General features: G+C 38.4%; 1 protein-coding gene across 2 annotated transcripts in view; it reads right to left on the bottom strand.

Annotated features, from left to right (window-relative positions):
* Positions 1 to 22,471, bottom strand: part of HS3ST5 (heparan sulfate-glucosamine 3-sulfotransferase 5) — a 285,487-nt gene that overhangs the window by 93,196 nt on the left and 169,820 nt on the right. Inside the window, exon 3 of one of the 2 annotated variants that reach the window (XM_023219035.2) lies at positions 20,941 to 21,052. The gene's annotated coding sequence lies outside the window, so the exon portion shown is untranslated. The remainder of the gene's footprint in view (positions 1 to 20,940; positions 21,053 to 22,471) is intronic. The other variant, XM_023219036.2, reaches the window with a different exon arrangement.

The following is a 22,471-nucleotide window of genomic DNA, read 5'->3' as shown; positions in this document are numbered from 1 at the left end:
GTTGTAGAAGATACATCCTCCTTCATCCCAATGCATAAAATTATAATTTCAGAATGATTTGATATAAGAAAATCATTACTTCTAGAGTAATTTGAATTGGAAATTTCATTTCTAGGTACCATAAAATCATTTTTCTAGATATTATAAATTCTTAGGTCTGCAGCCAATGGAACAGAACAGAGACGTCAGAAATAACACCACACATCTACAACTATCTGATCTTTGACAAACCGGACAAAAACAAGCAATGGGGAGAGAATTCCCTATTTAATAAATGGTACTGGGAAATCTGGCTAGCCATATGCTGAATACTGAAACTAGACCCCTTCCTTACACCTTATACAAAAATTAACTCAAGATGGATTAAAGACTTCATGTAAAACCCCAAACCATAAAAACCCTAGAAGAGGCCAGGCACGGTGGCTTATACCTGTAATCCCAGCACTTTGGGAGCCGAGGCTGGGGGGTCACCTGAGGTCAGGAGTTTGAGACCAGCCTCGCCAACATGGTGAAACCCCATCTCTACTAAAAAATTAACTGGGCGTGGTGGCAGATGCCTGTAATCCCAGCTACTCAGGAGGCTGGGGCAGGAGAATCGCTTGAACCTGGGAGGCAGAGGTTACAGTGAACCAAGATCGTGCTACTGTACTCCATCCTGGGCAGTAAGAGTGAAACTGTCTCAAAAATAAATAATAATAAACAAAAACCCTAAAAGAAAACCTAGGCAATACCATTCAGGAATTAGGGATGCCGACTTCATGACTAAAACACCAAAAGCAATTGAAACAAAAGCCATAATTGACAAATGAGATCTAATTAAACTAAAGAGCTTCTTCACGGCAAAAGAAACTAGCATCAGAGTGAACCGGGACCCTACAGAACGGGAGAAAATTTTTGCAATCTACCCATCTGACAGCTCTAATATCCAGAATCTACAAGGAACTTAAACAAATTTACAAGAAAAACAACCCCATCAAAAAGTGGGCAAAGGATATGAACAGACACTTCTCAAAAGAAGACATTTATGTGGCTAACAAACATATGAAAGAAAGCTCATCATCACTGATGATTAGAGAAATGCAAATCAAAACCACAATGAGATACCATCTCACACCAGTCAAAATGATGATTATTAAAAAGTCACGAAACTAGATGCCGGTGAGGCTGTGGAGAAATAGGAACGTTTCTACACCGTTGGTGGGAGTGTAAATTAGTTCAACCATTTTGGAAGACAGTGTGGTGATTCCTTAAGGATCTAGAACCAGAAATAACATTTGACTCAGCAATCCCATTACTGGGTATATACCCAAAGGATTATAAATCATTCTACTATAAAGACACATGCACACACATGTTTACTGCAGCACTGTTCACAATAGCAAAGACTCGAAACCAACCCAAATGCCCATTAATGATAGACTGGATAAAGAAAATATGGCACATAGACAATGGAATACTGTGCAGCCATAAAAAGGATGAGTTCATATCCTCTGCAGGGACATGGAGGAAGCTGGAAACCATCATTCTCAGCAAACTAACACAGGAACAGAAAATCAAACACCACATGTTCTCACTCATAAATGGGAGTTGAACAATGAGAACACATGGACACAGGGAGGGGCACATCGCACACTAGGGCCTGTTGGGGGATGGAGGCAATGGGAGGGAGAGCATTAGGACAAATACCTAATGCATGCAGGGCTTAAAACCTAGATGGTGGGTTGATGGGTGCAGCAAACCACCATGGCACATATACACCTATGTAACAAACCTGCACATTCTGCACATGTGTCCTGGTACTTAAAGTAAAATTTAAACAATTTTAAAAAATTTCGCAGGTCAACAGAAATTTTAAATCTGGGGTATATCACCTCTTTGATATTACATGGAGAAAAGTGTTAATACACATATACGAAAGTTTAGTTTTTATCAACTACTCAAAAGTAGTCCTGAATGATTTAAAATACTGTCCAAAATTGTGGTAATTCTGCATCCTCTCCTATCAAGAACAGACAGGCTTAAAACAGTTTCCCTTTGTTGGTTAGATCAACATTTAGCCAAAAGATAAGTGAGGCTATTCATGTTAGGAGGATGCTCTGGTACTTTTGGCTAGTGTTAATTTTAAATACAAGAATTTGTATTCTATAGGGAGTAGGAAATGACTGTGGTTTTCTTGATGACCATTAAATATTCTTACTGAAAACTAGTCTTCTGCTCAGTATTGTCACATCAATGGAATTAATTTAACAACGCTTTCAATACAATTAAGGCTTTGGATGTCCTGTTAAGTTTGTGTATAATCTGTACTGTTATTTGTGCACACCGTGATATCCACACAGATCTAGATGTCACATAGCCTACGTTTACACAACTGCTAATATAAAAAACACCATAGAGCTCTATTAAGTTCCAGTGGCACACAGTGCCAAAGGATTGTTGTTCAATGTTTGACTTCTTCAAGTTTTCTAAGACAGGCAATCTCATAAGCAAACGTATAGAGACCCAGCTGCCCTTTTGACTAAATACATCAAAATAAGTATTTACTTCATATATGAGGAATAGTACAAGTGCCCTTTACAGAGAAGAGAATCTGGGGAAAGCTGTTTCAATTAGACCTTTATATGAAGGACTGGAGGTGAAAGCCCTATTTCATTTTCATTTGAGAGAGGTTTTATGAAGTCGGGTTTCACAAGCTGTCTGGGTGTGATGGGAGAAGGAAAGGAGGATTTGCATTCTATAGTGTACATGCAATATGTTTTAAAAAGAGATTCAGAGAAGGAGTTAATGCCTGAGTGTAGGAGATGTATTCAGCAATTATAATAAAATCCTGAAAGCATTATCATTTGTGCTCATATTTATTTATTCACTACAACCATGAAAAGAAACCCCAGAAGGAATCGTCAAATTGTCTTATGTGAATTACATTGGAAAACTTGTGTTTTGGACATTTTCAAAGCTCAAACTATTTTGCTTGTTCTTGAAAGTGGGAATTCTAGTGTAACTAGAAAGATAAACATCCTTAATATCCTCTCACCTTGCATTTTTACTGCTTTTTTTAAAGCATGAATAAAAAACCAGAAAGCACATATTCGCTTGCCCCTGTATATTTTAAATGACTGTTTTTCAAGTCATTCAAAAGATGGCTGACTCTGATAGAATGAAGCCCTCAAAAATGTTGATGCTGAGGCAAAGGAATGACCCCTGCCTTACAAATTAATCATGATGAGTTAGGAATTTTTGGTGTTGTTTATTTGTCCCAGGATGATCTGACCCACAAAATAGCTATCCAACACCACATAATAAAAATCCTTTTTTATAATGGGGTTTTACTTAGAGATCAAATGTCAGTGTTCTTTGATCTTTGAGGCTCAGATGTTCTCATTATATGGAACAGAATTCAGCAGGTGTTTGATTGTTTATCCACCAAAGGGGGAAGGTGAGCTGGGATTAAATGGTTATGGCATAGCTTTGTTTTAGGCCCGCTGACTCTCACTGAATTTGGAATAATTGTGTTGCTGCAATAGCAATCTTGCTAAGTACAACAGGACACTGAAAAGCTTGGCTCAGAAACTAATGGTCTGCAGCTTCCATCTGTGGGACTGAAACTAAATGTCTCTAAAAGAAAAACTCATAAATGTAACTAGCCATCTTGTTGATTAGCTTTCTGGTAAATGGGATTCCAGTTGCCTAAATGAACCAGTGCAACCTCTCTCTGGAAGCCAAGAGATGGACAACCACTTGCTTCTGAGTTAACGGTTGCCCAATAAATTCCAATATATTTAAAGCTCCTTTGAAAGAAGACACTCCCAGATTATGTACAATGTAGAAAATTATATCAACACTTCTCAAGCTGTAAATTAAAATAGAAAAATATAAATTATTGTGCCAGTGTTTTTAAGGTCATTATTTTTCAATTCAATACATTCAGCTATACTCTTATCTCCTATTCTTTGTTGCTAGGTTAATTATATGCTACAAATTTCAAATTTATGTTTCTTTTTTTTATTTTTATTTTTTAAATTTTTGAGATGGAGTCTCTGTCACCCAGACTGGAGTATGGTGGCGCGATCTCGGTTCGCTGCAACCTCCGCCTCCCAGGTTCAGGTGATTCTCCTGCCTCAGCCTCCTGAGTAGCTGGGACTACAGACGCGTGTCACCACGCCCGGCTAAGTTTTTAGTAGAGACGGGATTTCACTGTGTTAGCCAGGATGGTCTTGAACTCCTGACCTCGTGATCCACCTGCCTGGGCTTCCCAAAGTGCTGGGATTACAGGAATGAGCCACTGCACCTGACCACAAATTTATGTTTCTTATGCAAAATAAATTTGTTTCTATCCTCAATATTAGCATGCATTTTCTATTTTTAAAGAAAAAGAATTATTCCTTGCAAGTGCACACTTCTTTCTCTCAGTGTACACATCTATGCTGCACATGCCACTCTGATAATCCATTAACTGTTAACACTCCTATATTCTTAACTTTTTACATTTTTCACTCCAGAAATTTAAGCTTTTGAGGATATCATTTCCTGCTGAAATCCAGTTAGAGGAGAAATTTTAGGTAATTAGAAATAATTCTGTTACTACCTGAGCTAAGCAGAAACTGATTTTTATAAAGAAGGAGGAGTGTGAAACCTCCTGGAAACTCTACAGACTTACTTTTCTCATCTTTCTTCTCGGAATTTCATCTTACAGGGCAGCAAAGTCCAGAGGCTAAAGTGGATTTTGCTGGGAGTTTTTCAAGTTGGAGGGGCCAGCGCTGGCTCAGTTCTCTGCCTTGACACATTTTCTCTTCCTGTGGTCCAACCTCCCAGGGTAGGTGCGATCCCAAGTGACCTGCCCCTTGAGCAGTCAGTCCCTGTCTCCACTGGGAGGGATGTAGAAGTTCAGCACCCATGAAGCCTTTGCTGCTACAGGCTTCGGCCTGTGCCTTCAGCTGTGATTCCAAATCTTCCTTGTCTTGAATGATTGGCTCCCAGTTTTGTTAACTGATTCTGCTTGGGGATCTAATAATTTTCATACTCTTTATTTTGCTTTGGGCTGGTCCTAGTCTTCCTCTCAGCCCTGACACCCCTCTTGACTCTACAAGGAGTTGAAGTCTTGCCACTGATTCCCAGCCAATGGTTGAGACTTTACCTGTCAGCTTGAATATTGCCAGCTGCAGTATTTAACTTGTTCACGGAAACACCCCTTTACCGCTTGATGCCCACGGTACTGTTAATGTGGGCAGTGCTGCAGTTCGGATCCTGGGGTCTGTCTCCCGGTTTAGACTTCCTCACAGTACCAACAGCTGGGATATCTCCTTTTGGATGTTCCATGCTGGTGTGGGAGTGTCAGGTCCTAAACCGGGGTCAGCCCTGATCCGGGATAGCTAATTTAATAATGTCCAGTAATCCCCATTAAATAACAATAGGTATAGGTGAAAATATTTACATGTTCTATTGGAATTCCATTATATTTCCTAATTTTATAAATGGCCTGTTTCTACATTTGCACTGATCCACTCCTTTTTCCCCACCCACCTGCTGAAAAATCATATTCTCTCTCCATGGCAAGATTTGCTTCATGCTTATCTTCATATTCGTTTTCTCAGTGGGGCAGACTCCCATCGCACCATATTGGTGGAGGGATGAAATTTCTGTCCTGGCCAATCATATTCTGTCTTATCTCATTCATTTGCTCTTCTGTGCTCAGTGAGGTATGACAGAAGAGGCAGTGTGGTGAAACTAGGAGGCCAGTACAAAATGTGAGTAATTTACACCTCGGTTTCTTCTGTTTCAAGTTCCTGGGGCTCTCTTTTCTCCTCTCTTTTCCTCTGATGAGATCAAGGACTCATGTGGTGTCAGCTACAGTCACCCTATTAATAGCTACTATCTCAGTACTCACCACAATCCTGCAGGCTGGGCATGGTCAGGCCCATTTTGCAGATGAGGAAGCTAAGATGCAGAAAGGTCAAGATTATTTTGCTTTTAGCTCTTCACTGTTCACATCTCTTCAACTGGACGATGGTGAGCAGGGAAGGGTTATCTAGGGGGCTCGGGGGACTGAATGCGCACAGGACGAGGAGGGGGTTTCATGGGGAGCAGACAGGATTGCAGGAGGTTTTAGTTCCTGGGTCTCAGACAAGTGGGCAGAAGTAAAGGCAAATCCAGATGCTGAAGGTTTGGCTCTCGGGACTGCAGTCTATTTATGAAGGAGAGGTACGAAGGGAAACGAGATGTCTGAGTATTCAAGGCTATGTCTGGAATGGTTCATTTCTTGGCCAGCTCTTACTTTTTGCAGTGTGACTGGAGAAATCTGTGATCAATTATTGCTGCCTGCCTCAGTGGGAAGGCGAGGTGGGTGAAAGCATGCTTATTTCCTGATCCTGCTCAATATTCCAACTGGCACTATTCAGAGCTGAAAAAGGAACCCAAAAGAGAAGCAAGGTGGTAAACCTTGGATTGGGACTGAGTATAGTGGCTCACACCTGTAATCCCAGCACTTTGGAAGGCTGAGGCAGGCAGGCTGCTTTAGCCCAGGGGTTTGAAACCAACCTGGGCAACATAGCAAGACCCCATGTCTATTGTTTTTGAAATCAGTTTTAAAAAAAGACATAGATTAGATGTATCACAACAATATTCATTGTAACTGTGACATATTTGAATAAATCCTTGAGGGGCTTGTGCCAGCCTGTACAAGTCAGACTCCTGCACTCCATCACATCTGATTTAGTCTCTTGCCATTCTCCCTTCCCCTCACCCACTTCATCTGCTCACTTTGCTTGGGGGAAGGCAGCAGCCGGGGCACATAAACATGTAGCAAGTTCCTGTCTCTGGCATTTTCTGGTCATGTTGCCCCTTCTTGGGATGTGCTTCATGCAGATGTGGGCAGGGTTTGCTTCCTGTGGCCTCTGTCCAATGTCATCTCACTGATAAGTCTTCCCTGACGGCCATGTATAAGAAGGCAGCCTCTCTCCTCCCATCCTCTGGACACCTTCTATCCATTTGACTTCGCCTTATCTTTCCTGACTGCGCTGGTTACATAGGACTGCCTGCCTCCCCTCCGCCACCCCACCCACAGCTGGAACGTCTGCTCTGGGAGGGCAGGCCATGCATTCTGTGCACTGCCATTGACCCAGCACGGAGAGGAACCCTAAGAGTAGGAGGTGCTAGAGACGTATTTGTTGAACACATTTATGCTAATTATTTTGCGGAACAATATCTCTCATGCTTAATGCTAATGTGTTTAACTCTACTTCTTATATATCGTATTTTATTATGTCACAAATTTTGTTAATGACTACATTATCTTGCGACTTAATAAAGTGTCCTCTTATTCATCCCCATGCCAATTTTAAGTGGCCTGCAGAGATATAAATAATAGGATACAAATAAATATAAAGAAGAAAGAAGAAAAAGAATAGAGAGTAAAGTGAAGTCCGTGGTAGAATTAGAAAACGAAAACATTAGTCTTCTGTTAATCAAGCCAATGGATTCAGAACTTGCAAAAAAAGAGAAAAAAAGAAAAAAAGACAAGCACACTACTCTTCAGTTCCACTAGGCCGCTGTGAATAAACCTGGTTTTGAATCCAGATGTGTACTTAGGCAAATGACTTAATTTCTCAAATTCTGACTTTCCCTTTCTATAAAACAGATAAAGTTACAGTGTTGACCTCATCTACCCTTGAAGCAACAAAACCACTCTGTGACGATGCAGAGTTCATGAAGGGACCCATTATATCATACACCTAAGTGACATAATATATATTTTTTAATGGAAAATTACCCAAACACTATCCCTTCGAATCTCTTCTAAACACAAATATCAGATACTGACCTGGCTTGGGCTTGGTGTGAAATGTGGTAATAAACACACCCTACATTTATAGATTGAAATGGAAGCAGTGCTTTCACACAGAGTTCCTACAATCCCCTAAACTAATTGGCTAGGCTTCCACCTTGGTGCACCGACAGGAACTATCTGCAGAGATGAATAAGCTAGTCTGGGTGGATGATACTGTAACAGCCATCAGGAAAAAAAAAAACCCTGAGGAAAATTAATTTTCAACAGTGGAACAGGGCAGAGAAAGCAGAACTGTGTTTCCCCTGCTTGTGATTTATAGCATGTCTTCTCTTAACTCACAATCATGAATCACCGACTTTTCTTCCAAGGAGTCTATTCTCTGAGTTTGACTCTTTTCACTCAAGGACAGGACCTTTCCTTCCATGTGGAATCCCTCTACACTAAGCTTCCACATCCTATTCTTTCCCAAATTAACAAAAAATCTCCAAAAGGAATTTCTCCAAAGAGATTTTCTCCCTCATCCCATTCCTGGTTCTTCAGAATCCGCAGCTGAGCTTCACCACGAGACAAATTTCTAACAATTGGATTAGGGCATAAAATTCATATTCTTCTAAAGAACGTTTGCATGATTCAAAGGTAAATGTCAAAACAGTGATGGAAAACCTGTTGTGATCAAAACTGGTATGAATTTTGTAGTTGTGCTTAACTTTAAAAATATGTATTTAACAGACAATGGATAGTGTAACTCTCTTAAATATGTAACTATGTAGTATGCTGTTGAGGAATCACATTTACCTGGAATTTCATCAACTTTTAGTTGTGGTTCCACTTATTATTTGTACCCTGGTTTGCTCAAAGCCAGCCTCTTCTAAGCAGAGTCGCCACAGATCTCCTTTTTGACAAATCTGGTGTTACACTTCTCGATATCCAGCTTATTTCACATGTTGGCAGCATCTGGCACTATTGACCATTCGTTCCCTTCTTCTAGAAACATTTCATCTCAGTGGTCATCATGATAATCCCCTCTTCACATTTTCCCACCACCTTTGTAGCTATTCCTTCTCAGTGTCCTTTGAGGTTTCTCTTCTTCCACTTACTATCTTAAATATGGCTTTTCCTCAGGGTTCTGTTCTAGGCCTTTCTCCTCTCGTTCCAAGCTCTGCTTAAGCAACCTGTTCTGTGCCCAAGGATGCTGTAATTACCATGTTAGTTACATCTTCATAAAAGGTTTCTCACCTGAACTCAACGCTATTTATTCAACACTTACCTGTCTTCTGCATTTAGATAATAACAGGCACTTCAACCTTAACATGCCCAGTGAAATACACTGTCTTCCACCCCTCACCTTCTCTTTCTTCTGCATCTTATCCTTCCATGACTACCATGACTATCCACTCCATTGTCCAGGATGGAATTACAGGTACCATCCTAGATTCCCAAGTGTGATACTTTCTACTTTCTACCCATCCTCTTCTCCCTGTTCCCATTGCTGAGACCTGAATTCAGACCAGTATAACTTTCTACTCTGTTTACTGCCCCAGCCTCTTAACTGGTCTTCCTGCCTCCTGTCTCATTCCCATTCAATTCATTCTTTACTTTGTTCCTAATATAGAAATCTGATCAACACACTCACATTTAAATCCATTTAATGGCTTATCGGAGAGTATAATGGTTGTTGCCAGGGGCTGGGAGTTGCAGGGGGATGGAAAGATGTTGGTCAAATGGTACAGTTTCAGTCAGATAGGAGAAATAAGTTTGGGAGATTTATTGCACAGTGTGGTGACTATGGTTCATAACAGTGTACTGTACACTCAAAAACTGCTAAGAAAGTAGACCTTGGCCGGGCGCGGTGGCTCAAGCCTGTAATACCAGCACTTTGGGAGGCCGAGACGGGCAGATCAGGAGGTCAGGGGATAGAGACCATCCTGGCTAACATGGTGAAACCCCGTCTCTACTAAAAAATACAAAAAACTAGCCGGGCGAGGTGGCGGGCACCTGTAGTCCCAGCTACTCGGGAGATTGAGGCAGGAGAATGGTGTAAACCCGGGAGGCGGAGCTTGCAGTAAGCTGAGATCCGGCCACTGCACTCCAGCCTGGGCAACAGAGTGAGACTCCGTCTCAAAAAAAAAAAAAAAAAAAAAAAAAGAAAGTAGACCTTAAATGTTTTTATAACAATAAATGATAAATATGTGAGGTGATAAGTTAATTAGCTTGATGTAATTATTTCACAATGTATACATACATCAAAACATTACACAGACCACAAATATATAAAATTTCTATTTGCCAATCATACTTTAATTTACAAATTAAAAATAATGAAACCATCAGTGGCTTCTAACTACCCTAATGATAAAGTACAAAGTCCAAGAATTCAGCCTATAAAATCTTAATGCTTGCTTTTTTAGCATTACCTGTTTCTTTCTGACACTTTTCCTTCCCCCATCACCTCCCATACCTAGGCTTCTAAGCTTCAGGCTTTCTTGAAATCTTCCTGTTCTCTAATGCTGCCTGTTCTGCCTATTGCATTCTTGTTTCTGTACATCCCTTACTCCTCCCTAACCTGATTAACTCCTTTGCATCCATCATCTGTCAATGGAGCTGTCACTTCTTTCAGGAAACCTTCCTGAAGTGAAGGAGCGCCTCCCCTGTGCAAACTCATTGTGTCTGGATCCTCCCTTCATGCCTGATCCCACGGCACTGTCACTGTCTGTGGACTTGCAAGCCTCAACAGCTTTGCGTGCCTGTGGACAGTGTCTGAACTGTTTCTGGTGGAATCCCTGTGTCTTACATAGTGCATAGGACATAGAAGGCACTCAATAAATATTTGTGGAAATATTAATAAGAGAAAGAATAAAATCTACTTGTCAGATACTAGTTGATTATATAGCATGTCTGTCTATGCATAAATTATGAGCAGCAGAATCTTTAGTATCTTAGGCAAAGGTTGGAAGAATACTCATCTTAAAATTGAAAAACATCTATAACACCATCCAATACTTACTGAGTATTTATCATGGGTAGACTTTATTTATTATTATTAACATGTGTGAAGTGCTTCATGTTTGCTATGTCATTTTGTTCTCACAGTGATCTGGGAGGCAGGGACTATCATTTTTTCCACATAACAGGTGAAGAAAATGAGGCTAAGGGAGAGGAAGCATTTGGCAAAAGTCAGTTGGCAGAGCTAGGATTCTATGCAATCCCCAAAGCTCTTAAAAAACCATTTGACAAAATGGATAAATACGTTCAACCAAAATGTATTGAGGACTTGTTCTTTGCAAAATACCATGCATATACACAGTTCCTGCTCTGCTCCAGTGACAATAACCAGGAACCCTGAAGAGAAGGCATTGCATTTAGCTAGATATTACCATCAGCCTGGCAAAACATGTTCTGTATTACAGGGAACCATATAATTGGGCAAACCAAAAAACTTTTCACCTTTTCTGCATTCAGTGCTGTAATTTCATTTATTTATCATAAAACGTGACTTCACAGGTTTATTAACAGTCAAATCCAGATGCAAATGCAAATAGAGAAATATAGTAGAAAACCAAACAGCAGATTCTCATTATCCGCCTTTTGTTGAAATCGATGCCAGTGCCCTCCACTGTAAACAAGTACTGAATTACAGAATTTTAGGCCTGAGAGAAACCTAGAAGTTATTTACCCAATTCTTCCCAGTTAAGTCTAAGCCTGAAGTCCAAAGGAAAATAACCAGTAACTGTGGGACTACCAGTAACTCATGAAAACTGGTTGGCCATATCTATGAAAGTTGAACTTCTATTTATTCTGTGGCCCAGCCATTCCACTCCTTGGAATAGACCCAACAGAGGTGCTTTCATATTTTGCCAAAAGTCATGTATAATAATGCTCACAGCAGCATTTTTTTTTTTTTTTTTTTTTTTTGCAATAACCCCAAACTAGAATCAAGGTAGTGATTATCAATAGTAGGCTGGGTAAGTAAAATATATTTAAACAATGGAATATACTATGTAACAATGAGAACAAAGTATAACTACAACCAACCAAGTAAATAAATGCCAAAAACATTATACCAAGCAGAAGTTATGACTATGTTTATATAGAGTTCATAAAAACAGTAAAATCTAATCTATAGTGTCATGAGTCAGCAGAGTGGTTGCAAGGGCTGGGAGGTGACAACTGGAAGGGGACATAGACGTGTTTGTTGGATGCTGGTGATTTCTGTTGCTTGATCCAAGTACTAGTTACACAGGTGGGCTCACCTTGTGAAAATCCAGTGAGCTGTACACTTACAACGTATACATTTTTCTGTATATATGTTAGATTTCAATATAAATTGGAAAAGAAACCTTGGAACTCATTGAAGCCTAAGACATTATCAAAAAAATTTTCTGGCACAATGGGAAAAATTTGTGAAATGTCTTGAACTTAATTCTGCTAAAACTAACATTTGTTCCAGTCATATATCAATAAAAACAAATACTTCAGTATTGCAAACATTTGCTAAAGAAACAAATGTGTTTGACGAGAAAACAAAAATCAGTATTTCCTTTGGCAAGTACTTGTTGGATTGGAGGTAGCAAATGTAAAACTTCTGAAGTGTTACTGCATTTGTTTACATGCTCAGTTTACACAAGATTCAGAATTTTGTAAAGCTGCATTACATTTTTAAAAACTGTAGGAATAAAAATAATTGTCAGAGGAATAAAAAGACTGCATTTGTAGAATGTTGTTATGGATGTGTCTCAACTCCACATAGTTGTATGATGCCTGGCATGCAATAGGCGTGCATTTGCTGTATGAATGAAGTTAGTATACAGGGTACCTTTTAGAATACTTCTAATCAATCTTTGTCGACAACATGATTATTTTTAATACCTGGTTAAATAGGAAATTACTAATACTTTCTCAGTATCCTAGTAGACATTGAATGGAGAACGACTAAAATAAATCTCTATCAATGTGCTAATTCATATTATTTTACAAAATACTTCCAAATGACATATGAAGCCAGTCATTTAAGATAAAGAAGTTTCATTAAAGAAAAACTTGAGATCTCAGAAAAATGAATTAGAAATCCCCCCTCACCCAACTACATTTAGAGAAAATATTGAGAAAGAAGTATGATTCTCCCTGGAAGTAACTATATATTAAATCGGTGTCAAGAAAACCTTAGAAAATATTAGCTTTCAGGGAAAAACACTTACAATTTATATTTTCTATTTTTCAGTAATATATTCTTACTATGACTCTAAAATCTGTCTAATGCACCATTAACATTTTAAAAGGAAGTCCTCTAGTTCTTACCAAAAAGAAATAAATAATATCTGACAACAGCATTAGGGAACATAAACATAAAATTACCTGTTATTAAAAACTGAGCACATTTTTCTCAAAGAAATATATTACTCAGCTGTAAAATAGTATGTTTGCCATTCACACTAATGTTTCAACATTATGGTTCAATCTTCTAAAAAGCTGACACGGAAAATAATGGTGTAATAAACTAATTCATCATAATGTGCAAAAGAAACCGCTGGAATAAATTGTAATAACCTTTCAAAAACTAGCAGCTTTTAAAAGTATTAATTTCTACTCCAGATAATTGGAAAGGACACCTGGGTGGGTAGGCAATATTTTTTATGGGATTGCTCTGTCAGGAGCTCAGATTGTCTCTGGACTCAGCAATGATCATTTAGCACTAAATGACAGTGAATCTTGCAAATGGGTCTTCCTAGATGGTGTTTGCCATAAATTACCAAACTCAACTCCCCTCAAGGTCAGCGATATGAGAGGGCAGGTATCAAACGGCCTTCGTGGAGACCTAGAGTGGTCCTCGGGTTTCTCATAAATGGACAATAGTTGTGTTGGCTGCCATAAAATCAACTTAATGGACTGACAACATAAATTACCATCAAACTTTGACAACATTCCTCCTTAGGAAACAACTGAAGAATGCTTTTATATCAAAGCTGGGAAAATGGATAACAGTATGTTTTGCTCTACACTAGATCATAAATATTTTTAACAATGCTAAGTGGAGAATGAATTAATATTAGAAACCACGATATGTTTTACCTGATGCATTAAAAACAGCATCTAAGTAATTCTAAAACGACACTTGCTTCCTGAAGTTATATTATATATATTATATATGTAATGCAATGGGGGGTGTGTGCGTGTGTGTGTGTTAGTTAGGGAAGAAGGTTGCATTTGCCTGGCACTCAATATTTTCACCAAGTATAAGCAATCAAAAATGATATTACTTGTTTTCTAATTTTTATAATCTATTAATATATAGTCTACTGGACCCCTAGGAAGAGATTCTTGACCTCTCACACTACTTTGGATAAATCATAAAATCACTTTCTCTATGGTTCCATTTTTCCACTTGGAAAGTAATGTAATTATTATACAAAGATATTTTGAAGACAGTGGAATTATTCCTAAAATGAAGACATAAAAACCCTCAAGTTACTGGAAAATCATATTAACATATTTTGGAAAATAATCTAGTCCAGACTTAATTAATTCACATTTTAAAAAAGCCAATTTGGTAGAAAATATAACAACAGCTAAATTAATAAAATAGAATTTTGGAGGTAAATGAAACATTGTTTAGCTGAATTTTCATCTAATTGTACTGCCATTCTGTAACTGCAGTTATTATTATTGTGACATAAAGATAAAATTATTCTCTCAGTAATTTTTATAATAGAATTTATTATCTCTTAAAATGCAGCAGTTTCCTGTAGATTTTGCTAAAACAAATGCTACATCGAGTAAAAGCAACATCTTCCTTGGATCCAATGGCATCTCAGGCCAGGAATATTATATATAATGTCTCATGAACTCTATACACGTTATAAACTATAAAAGTTTCCAAATAGGATTTAAAATTAGTGTATTTTGTCTGTTCTCCTCCCACATCTAGTCATCACCTTCTGTCATGTCTTCCTTTGCACTATCTCTTACATTTATTTCTTTCCTTCTGTTCCTATTGTCACTTCTGCCCAGAACCTCATCACCTTATACCTGAATTATTGCAGTAGTTTCTTTGGTCCTGTTCTTTTTCCAACAATCCATCCTGCCTAGTCCTGCCAGATTAATCTTTTTTAAAGGACTACTTTAATGATGTCAGTCCCCTGCTTAGAATTGTCCAATGACTCCCCATCACTTGGAGGCCACAGGCCAGAGTCTTTAGCTAAAATCAAAGCCTTTGGCCGTCTGGCCTCACTTCTTTTCTAGTCTTCTCCAGTTCCTCTGCACAAACCTTCAGAACGATAAATGAATTTGCTTCCTGGCCACCTGCACCACCTGCACCTGCCTGACCAGTGCTGTCCATCCTCTCTGCTGATGCAGTTACCTTCCTTTCTGGAGTCGTTCTGACCACTTCGACCCATAGTCAGCACCTCCAGCCATGAAGTTGGAGCATTCTTTTTTTTAAAGCATGCTTTATTTCACAGTTGCAATATTATGTAACTTTGGCTTTTGTTATTTAATGGTTACCCTGCCTTTTCTCCTTAATGAATTTGTAAAATTCTTTGAGGGCAGGGGGTTTTGAATTACTATGGGCCAATGTCCCCAGCACAACACTATAAAAATAATTGGCCGTCAATGGACACTTGTTTAGTGATGACTGCAAAATGTCGTTCTAAGGCCAGGCGCGGTGGCTCATGCCTGTAATCCTAGCACTTTGGGAGGCCGAGGTGGGTGGATCACGAGGTCAGGAGGTCAAGACCATCCTAGCTAACACGGTGAAACCCGTCTCTAGCTGGGCGTGGTGGCGGCTGCCTGTAGTCCCAGCTACTCAGGAGGCTGAGGCAGGAGAATGGCCTGAGCCCGGGAGGCGGAGCTTGCAGTGAGCCGAGATCGCGCCACTGCACTCCAGCCTGGGAGACCAGAGAGAGTCCATCTTAAAAAAAAAAAAAAAAAGTGCTCTTCTAGGCTTCTTATATGATTAGAATGAAAGCTATTCAGTTGTATTTGTGACTTGTGGTATTTCAGAGCAACAATTTACATATGTGAGGCAGTTTTCCTGAGTTTAATACATTCTCTTTCATTTTAAAAGTTCTTAGTGAAATTGTAGACTATGAAATACAAATCGAGCACATCAGATTTATAACGTAAAAATCTGACTCGGAAATCATGGGCAGCATTAGAATAAACACAAACCAGTCCATATTCGTCAAACCAATGCTAACTATCTGAAAGTTCCTTAATATCATAAAGCTCGGTAAGTTTCAAATACAACTGAAATCATCCCAAGAAAAAGTTAAAAGAAGAAAAGATAAGTATGCAGCGGTACAGAGTCTTTATTGTATAAATAAGACATATATTTTAGCATGTAATATTATTTAATAGAAATATGGATTTTTAGAACTTGACAAGACCTGAATTGGTAACTTAGATCTGCTCTTCACCAGGTGTGCCATTTTGTGTCAGTTACTCAATGTCTTTGAATGTTAAACATCTCATAAGGCAAAAAAGAATATTAATTTCTAATTTATTTGAAAAATCTGAGATGAATGAACTATTTTGAGCTGTTTACTAGGATAATGAATTTAAGGTCCCTAAGGTACCTAACCCAGTACCTGACCTGTTAATAAATGGTAGCTACTATTAATTAACTAATTAATTAATTTATCTGTCGATCATTGTTTCTATTTGAGAGGTTTTCTTTTCACTCCTTACCTCCTAGCTTCTCTTATAGTTGAAGAGCGTGGGGTCTAAAAGATCTGGGTGAGAATTGTGGTTCTACGACTTATTAGTTTACTAATCTACTTATGAACCTATCTTAGCTGCAGTTTTCTCAGCTGTATAAGAAGATCACCAAATCTCCTTGCAGTAATGTTCTGAAGACTAAGAATGATCCATTTTAAAGTGTCGGGCATACAGCAGGTACTTTATTAAGAGCAGATATTGTTATAATTCTCATGAGTCTTCTCACAGCCATCCTGTTACATGTAAAGAACACATGCTCATGAATACTTTTAAAGTAAGATATGTAGGAATTTTTTCTCTATTATGTTTCACTATCTTGCAGAAAAACATACTTTGGTGTTATAAAAATTATTCCTATAAATAATATTTGTAGAGTGACTTACAGTTTACAAAATACCTTTGAAACTGAGGACTATACCCCCAAATTAGCCATTTGTTGCTGTGTGACTGTGATCATTATTCTTGCAACCCATTCTGCCATCAAAATGCTTAAAAATTAACAATAATGATAAACTGCAAATACTAAGAAGGCTATGAACAAAGTCCAATGTGTTATTGTCATAGGTCTATATTTTTAGAAATACTTGACAGTTGAAATTGGCCAGATGAAATTGAGCAATTGATCATATATTCCCCATCTCAGCAGTATGTCTTGGAAGCAGAGGCCTCCTCTAGGCGGGCTTTGACAAAAGACATCTAAAACTGGTTTCTTAACTTCTTTTTGACTTCTAAAATGTCGTCTAAAGTATCGGTTAAGTTGCTTGTTCTCATTTGGGTTAAAATACAATTCTTAAAAAATAGAGTAAGTAATTCTGAAATAAGCTTATATAAGCGTAAACAAAAGAACAGAAAGAAATTTGGGTAATTTTCTTAAATCTAAATAAATATACTATGTCACATGCTGAGATTAATGACATTATCTAAACTCGGTAGGAATGCAATTAAGTGCTAAGAAACAGAAAGTGCCTCACAGTTTTATAAGACTGAGCTGTTTTTACTATCATAATAACTGAAGCATGTGCTTAATAACTCATCAAATACATTTACTTCCCTTCAGCATCTACAAGGTCAAAACCAGTCATCAGCCGTAACTTGAAGTGTCATTAATTCCTCTGAAAAACTGTTAAAGAAAGCACCAGGCTGTATCCCATTGAGGTTCCTGGGGTGTTTCAGGGATGCTGGGAGGTGCAATGTACTTTTAAAACGACGTATGGATGGATAGCATTACTCTTAATGCTCCAAATTAAGAACTTGCCATACAACTGTTCCTTATACAAGGTACAGGGCTCCATATGCAACAGTTCTGATGTTTAATGTTTTGTCCTATGTCCAGTCCTTGGTTTAGCGATTATGGCCAGTATACCTACATTTAAAATATGATCTAATATTTAAGGGTAACTGCCACTTAGGAACTGAGAACTGCATAGCATTGGGTCAGCATCAGTGCTATCAGCAGCAGCATCAGTGGGGCAATTTTATCTAGATTTGCTCCCAGAATACCTGCACGAGCATGGGGTTTCTACATCTTTAGTCTTTGTTTCATTTTATTAATTCCACTTCCTCCCCATCACCTGCCAGGGTTTTCAAATCCTTCAGGGATATTTTGTTTCAATGTTTGTATTTACCAAAGCCAACTATAATTAATATTTATAGCACTTCTGATCATTTCAAAGCTATTTCACAAATAAAATATCTTGATCTTCATAGTAATGTCAAGTGAAATGAGAAAACTGAAGCATGAGGAAGTTCTATAATATGCCTGAGGCAACCTGATGTCAGTGTCAGAGCAGAGTACCTGCCTTAGGACGCTGAACCTAGCGCTCACTTCACCCCCGTGACTGCTCGTCATTGGTTTGGTCTTTGGATTAAACTTGCACCAGAAATTCTTTCTCACCAGCTTTGTGATTTTTAAATATATTAGTTAAACTCTCTGGATTTTAGCTTCCTTGTTGGTAAATGAGGACAACAATGCCTACTTCATAGAGTTACTTGAGGATTACATGAAATGATGTGTGTAAAGTTAAAAACCTAACCCAGGCATGCTGGCTCCTGCGTAGAATCCAGCTACTTGGGAGGCTGAGGTGGGAGGATCCCTTGAGGACAGGAGTTCAAGACCAGCCTGGGTAACACAGCGAAACCCCATTTCTAAAAAATTAAAAAATTAAAATAATAAAGTAAAAATACCAAGAATAAGGTTTAGTGTTCAAAACTGCTCATCCTTCTAATCCCTAGTCTTGGTCATCTTCACTAAAGGTAGTGTCCTTAGGTCTACTGACAGTATGAAGCGACTCTGGAATTCCGTGTTGGGCTAGGGGGCACAGTATATTTAATGTATCAGTAGGGTGGTAAAATATTTACCAATAATCTAAGGATTTATCAGTCATCTGCCACATTTCAGCACAGTGCTCAGTACTTCCGATGCACAAAGAAACAGCGGCAGCCAAGGAATTTTGCAAGTGACAAGAACAAGACTTAACGATTTTCTAGACAATAAGGAGATTCCAAGAGAGGCTGATATGTTCCATTTAACCAAGGTCTTTGTAAATTCTCCAAAACATTTTCAAATAGAATAAAATACTTTTAAAACTACTTCACATAAATTGTATAGCTTACTTTTAAATGGCATATTCTACCAAATCCCAAAATGTTATTTTTTTATAGACACTGATACTGTATCCAACCTGCACTATTACACAGGCTGAGGGAGGGACAGTAAAAGGATCAATCTCACAGTGAACCTAGGAACGAGTGGCTAAATTGTGTTCGGCGTTTCCGCTGTGTTTCCATTACTGAGTCACCCAGATTTAAAATACCCTAGGGTAGGAATAACCATTTGGTTTTTCTCCCTCCTTTTCCTTCAGTGCCTCAGAACATAAAATACTTGTTGAGTTGCATTTCAGCCTCTGAGTTAGACCAAAAAACGTAGTTATGACTCCATCCCATTTGAATTAGTCCACTAAAAAAAGGTATTTACAGTTAAGTGGAAACATTTCATCTTCTGATTATTTTTAAATATAAAACAGTGACATCTCAGCATACTTTAGTTTAAAACTATAAGAACAGAAAAGATTAATTTTTTTCTTCTTGAGACAGGGTCTTACTTTGTCACCCACACTGAAGTGTACTGGTGCAATCACAGCTCACTGCGGCCTTAAATTCCTGGGCTCAAGCCATTCTCCTGCCTCAGTCTCCTGAGCAGCTGGGACTACAGGCACATGCCACCGTGTGTGACTGGAGAGGAATAAATTTTATTGTTATTAATAGCAACTAGTCACTACACACATGTGTGTGAGACAAATGTTCAGGATGATACAGCCTAGGGTTTAACACCAGAAACTTTAGTTCTGATTCTGCTTCCTTTAGTATTTTTATCCAGGGACACAGTGTTCCTGTTTTGAGGATGGGAACAATGCCATATATTTTATAGCATTATGAAGAAAATTAAGATGGGATATTACTGTAGACACAGTAGTAAGTAGGTAATAATTTTGAGTGTTTAATGTGTGTCAGATATTGTTCTAATCAACTCATTTAATCACAACAACTCAATGAAATGCATAGTATTATTATGCCTATTTTCAAGATATTAAGGCTTAACAGTTTTAACAAAACACCTTGCCAAGATCACCCAGCTAGTAATTGGTTGAGCGGGATCTCAAACGTAGGCAGTCTAGCTCCAGAGTCCATGCTCTGAGCCACTTCCCTGTGCTGCCTCACTCCATCACAGCAGCTCATGACATGCTGGTTTCCCCTCTTCTTGGATTCTGGTATACAAAAACACAACAGATCCTGTCTTTTCCAGAAAGAAACAGTTGTTACACCAAGGACACAGGCTATATGCACATATGGATAAAAAGCACGATAGAACGTGTCCAACAAATGTCAGAGGAGGTATACACCAAGTTCTACAGAAGTTTGGAAGAAGGGAAATAATGGGGATAAGGAAATCGGCAAGATTGTGGTGATGGGGGTGGACTTTGACTTTGTTTCGCCTTTGAGAGTAAACAGACCTAAAACTATCAAAGAGTAGTTGGGAAAGGTATTTCAGATCATGCGAACAGTAAAGACAAAGGATCTCTGTGTTTAGGAAATAAGAATCCGTTTCATGATAACTGCAGCTTGTTAAAAATAAACACACACACACAAACAAAAAACAACACACACAAAAGAAAATAAATAAAAGTTTTGGTTTTAAAAAAGAATCCATTTCAGTGACGGGGAAGGTTTCAATACGGGCCACACTGAGGGTAGAGCAGGGGGCAGTTTAAAGTGATTTTGTACAGTGTTTTAGAAACTCCAGAGAGGAGAAAGACCTCCTGCTAGAGGGCCACCAGGGGTTTCCGAGTGACTGTGAGTGAGGAGACGGCAGGTACATAACACGGATGAAAGTAGGGAATGCCAGATAACGGACTGCGAGAGCATGCAGAAATCTTCGGCACACATACCTACATTCAGACGGGTCCCTATTACTCCAGCGACGATTATCTTGTTGGCGGGTATTCCATGGCCTCTCCTCACCTACTGGCTGTCCTTTTGGTTTGTCCCTTGCTTTAGCACCTGGGGGTGGACACGGAGGCAAAGTGATTCTCCAATTAGTCTTTTTGTTTGTTTCTTTTTGCTGCCCTTTCCCAGCTGTGGTTAGATTTGCTGTTGGAAGGAGAAGTATATTGTGGACGATAAGAACATTTCTTTCTCTTTTTCTTTGTTCATGGTACTTCCAGTCCTTTTATTGAACAATTTACATGGGAAAAGCAGGAATCCTATTTGAGCTTAACCTTGGAATAGGTAATTGTTAATTTCCCTTGATCAGAGATGGGCTACGAAATGGGGAGCTGCCCATATGGACTTTTCAATAACATTTATATAGCAGAACCTTGTTTCCGATCTGGCTCTGAGACTTTCAGGTGAGAGTGGTTAAAGTTATTCTCCTTAAAAATGTTATGTATTGTGTATCTCTAGACCTGCTGATAGTCATATGATTATTTATTTCAATCATTCTTACCTTTGCTACTATTTGGATATATTATGCAGTTGCTGCTTCTTCCTAAGTTGAATATGAATATAAGCTACCAGTAATTCTAATTCTCTAGCTGCAGAGTACATGTTTGGCTCTAAAATTAAAGTGCTGTATTAGTGGGATGAAAAAAAAGAAAGAGATGAGGAAAATGAAACAGAGCAATGCCAAGCTCTTTTTTAAAAGTAATATTTAAGTACTATTTCAGGCTACTTTTAAGAGTGTGTATGACATCTAAACATATTGTAGGACTCTAATACATCATTTCACTAATATATATCCAATTGCGGTTGACAAAAAGATTATTTTGGTCCATAGTGACCTAGAAACCCATCTTTTACTTGGATCCATTATATGCAAATATATTTAGGGTACAAAACGCACACACACGCACACACACACACAAAATCTCTTTCAAGTAAAGGAACAGGTCTTAAAAATTTATATACTTGGCTAATAGCCAGCTACTGAGTCTATTTTGTCTCCTCTCTGATTAACATAGTTTCATAAATTATTTCCAATTTCTTCCAGTTGTGTTCTTGTCATTGGGGTTGTTCTTCACCTCACAACCCCAATATTGTCCACATAGTTATAGATAAATCAGAGAGTGGGTAGAAAAAAGCACATCCAGCTATTTTAGGACATGGCATATATCAGTCATGCCCAGAAAACTGGCTCCTTTGCTTGTGAGAACTTCTTGGCATATCCATTAGCCTGCTGACCTCGGTATGAAACATTACAAAATATACTCTCAACTACTCTGTTTCTCAATTTGTTTGATAAACTAGAATTATTTCCAAAGTTCTCAAATAAACAGAAATCATTATAATTATAAATAATTAAAATGCTAAACTCAAGAGGGCACTCAACATTCATTATACTGTAGAGCTTGTCCCCTAAGGGTAATACCTTCAATTAGTTCAGTTTTTACAACAGAAGAAACATGTGACAATCAGTGATTG

Source organism: Piliocolobus tephrosceles, chromosome 5, assembly GCF_002776525.5.
Source record: "Piliocolobus tephrosceles isolate RC106 chromosome 5, ASM277652v3, whole genome shotgun sequence".
Lineage (NCBI taxonomy): Eukaryota > Metazoa > Chordata > Mammalia > Primates > Cercopithecidae > Piliocolobus > Piliocolobus tephrosceles.
The sequence above is the reverse complement of the archived record's forward strand: the minus strand, read 5'-3'. Positions and strand labels throughout refer to the sequence as shown.